Source organism: Silene latifolia, chromosome Y, assembly GCF_048544455.1.
Source record: "Silene latifolia isolate original U9 population chromosome Y, ASM4854445v1, whole genome shotgun sequence".
Classification (NCBI taxonomy): Eukaryota; Viridiplantae; Streptophyta; class Magnoliopsida; order Caryophyllales; family Caryophyllaceae; genus Silene; species Silene latifolia.
This window is the reverse complement of record NC_133538.1, coordinates 86,867,736-86,870,976: the sequence shown is the minus strand read 5'-3', so window position 1 is coordinate 86,870,976 and position 3,241 is coordinate 86,867,736. Positions and strand designations below refer to the sequence as shown.

Below are 3,241 nucleotides of genomic sequence, written 5' to 3'. Positions count from 1 at the left end.
CCGTTGTAAAAACAAAAAGCGGACGTTGTTAAAGCGGCCGTTGTAAAAGGTATTTATAGCGGTTAGGTTATTTACCTAAACCGTTGTCGAAAGTATTAACCACGGTTAAAAGCCGTTGTTGTTGCGTGTAAGCCGTTGTGGAAAGTGTTTCTAAAATTTGGTGGGAATAATATAACAACGGTTGTCATATGTATAACCGTTGTTGTAACTTTCCCTCCAAAATTGAAATTTGTAGTAACAACGGGTATATGCTACATACCCGTTGTTTAAATTTTTATTAACAACGGTTCTTAATTTAAAACCCGTTGTTGTAACTTTCCCTCCAAAATTGTGAAGACGTTTAACAACGGATCTTCGTTTAAAACCTGTTGTTGAATATTATGCGCGGTATTTGTGAAAGGTATTCACAACGGGTTTTATTTTAGTAACCGTTGTTAAAGGTCTTCACAACGGTTTTTTTTAGTAACCGTTTTTATTACGAACCCCTAATGTTTTTAAAAATTAAATTTGTTTCATGCCATTCAAAAACCTGCATATATCAAAGACACCATATACCAGCACAAAGATAAATCACAATTTGAGTTCATCGAACTCAATAGATTCAATTCAACCACAACAAAGAAGAATATATATATATATATATATATATATATATATATATATATATATATATATATATATATATATATATATATATATATATATATATATATATATATACTTACAAGGAGTTAAATTTACATGAACTAATCAACATTCCCTAACTTCAACAAAAAATTTACTAATAAGCAGATCTAAACTTTGAGTATCATGCATTTCTATTTTCTAAGACGTATTTGCCCAACATGTCCCTTACCTCGTCTATATCTACACTTGACTACTGCTGAATCTCTTGTGACGGGTTGATTACATACTGCGGAAAAAACAAAGACAAGACATTATTGTAACAACATCAAATACTGCATAGCAACATCATGGTATAGCAGCAAGCAAGACAACATCAACTGTAATTTAAAAAAAGTAATAAACACATTATTAAATTACAAACCTTTTCTGGAATAAAGATATATCTTCGCCTAATAATCTCCAACATGAACCGGCAAACGTAGTATCCACATTGTATGCTATCCGGCTGGCGAGGGGCCTATTATTACATAAAAACAAACAGACGAGAGAAGGCTCACATCAGAATCTTGAACTTTAGGTATTGTATTAGTATTAAACACAGATTTTTGCACTTAATGTATTGTATTTGAGCACGTACCCCTGTTATCGTAATAAAATCAGGGCCATCAACAGAATCTTTCATGGGTTGATCCTGCTCGTTAGCTCTTCTCTTCTCAAAGTCCCTTTTAAAAAAAAAAAAAAAAAAAAAAAGAGGCAGACACTCATTTTTTTAGGGGCAAAAATGAGCTTTTTGCTATAAATAAAAATTGAAACTTAATGTTATTATAAATAAATAAGTATTATAAACTTACTTATTAATCAAGCGCTTAAAAGTCTCGCTTGGTGGATTATGTATAGAGTCAAAACAAAAGACTTTCTTCTTTGTCGGCATGATGGCTGCTAGCACCCAATGAGTCCTACATCAAGAGACATCATCATTATTAACAAGTACATATATTAGTTATGAAAATGCAATTGTAGGGGGAAACGTAATATTAATTTGTTTATTATCCTTTTTCATTATAAGCGGCAAAAATCAGCTTCTTGGGTGTTGCCAATTGCTGAGCAATATAATCTACCCGTTCTTCGAACGAGAATTGCGGAATAAATAAAGATAAAACATATGGGCACAGGAACGTGATTGATCGGTGGAATGTTCTTCCGGGATCACTCTCAATTTCAATATCCTACATTATTACGGTATTAATTCCGGTATTTAATTAAAACACTATCTAGTAGTGAGAATATTAGAATATGAAATTATTTATTAAGAAACTTACTTCATCCAAGCAAATACGTGTTGGCCATCAATCAGGTCTAGGCCAGCCCAAATGGCTAGCATATCCCATGACATAAGTGCTTCGCGCTCAACCCCTAGAATATCCTCCTCGAGCGGAATAATTATCAATTGCTCGGTTTCTATGCGACGGCCAGCCTCCTCATGCAGTTTCCTCATCGTGGTCGTTCTTACTTTTTGCATGTAATCCTTCCCACTATATTGTGTGTCGTTTAAACGCCTAACTTCTTTCAGGTCGGGGAAATAATGATTCTTTGATTTTGTGCTACTACCACCAGCCTACACATGTAGATAATTAAAATAATAAAAAATCTGAAGGTAACATATCCTAGTTGGAGTAATAAAAATAAAAGCGTACTTAACTAAATACCTCGTCAACCTGCTCTTCCAATGATGAGGTAGTAGTAGCAGGGGACTTAGGCTTATCAGTCTTTTTTGTCCCCTACACAAAATTACCATGCATGCTTTTTAGAAATACAAACAAAATATAAGGGAGCGAGGTTTTTAAAAAAATGGAGAAGTTAATTAAATACCTCATCAAGTTGTTGTCTGGACGAGTTAGTTGGCATGTCCGAGGACTTAGGCTTATCCGCCTTAGCCGGCTTTTCTGTTCCCTACACACAAAAAATTTCCATGCTTTTTAGAAATACAGAAACAAAAAAAATTAAAGGGAGGTTTTCATAAAAATGGAGAAGTTAATTAAATACCTCATCAAGTTGTTGTCTGGACGAGGTAGTTGGCATGTCCGGGGACTTAGGCTTATCCGCCTTAGCCGGCTTTTCTGTTCCCTACATACAAAAAATTTCCATGCTTTTTAGAAATTACAGAAACAAAAAAAATTAAAGGGAGGTTTTCATAAAAATGGAGAAGTTAATTAAATACCTCATCAAGTTGTTGTCTGGACGAGGTAGTTGGTATGTCCGGGGACTTAGGCTTATCCGCCTTAGCCGGCTTTTCTGTTCCCTACATACAAAAAGTTTCCATGCTTTTTAGAAATACAGAAACAAAAGAAAATTAAAGGGAGGTTTTCATAAAAATGGAGAAGTTAATTAAATACCTCATCAAGTCCCCGGACATTAGGCTTATCCGCCAAAGCCGGCATTTTTGTTCCCTACAAAAAAAAAATAACATATAAATTTAACATATAAAAACATTCAACAATTAAAAATGTAACATATATATAAAGGTATTTCTTCTAACCCCAACTGCTTTCGGCTGCTAAGGCGGAGACGACCGAGGCAAGTAGATGTGAGTTTCAGGCCATTGGATGAAACTCCC

At 34.4% G+C, this 3,241-nt stretch overlaps 1 long non-coding RNA gene across 1 annotated transcript; it reads right to left on the bottom strand.

Annotated features, from left to right (window-relative positions):
- Positions 1-762: 762 nt before the first annotated feature.
- LOC141633228 (uncharacterized) lies at positions 763-1,516 on the bottom strand. The gene is made up of 3 exons (XR_012538030.1): positions 1,479-1,516; positions 1,049-1,144; positions 763-913 (listed from the first exon to the last, which is right to left on the bottom strand). It is a non-coding gene; the product is annotated as an uncharacterized LOC141633228 (long non-coding RNA).
- Between the last annotated feature and the right edge of the window lie 1,725 nt (positions 1,517-3,241).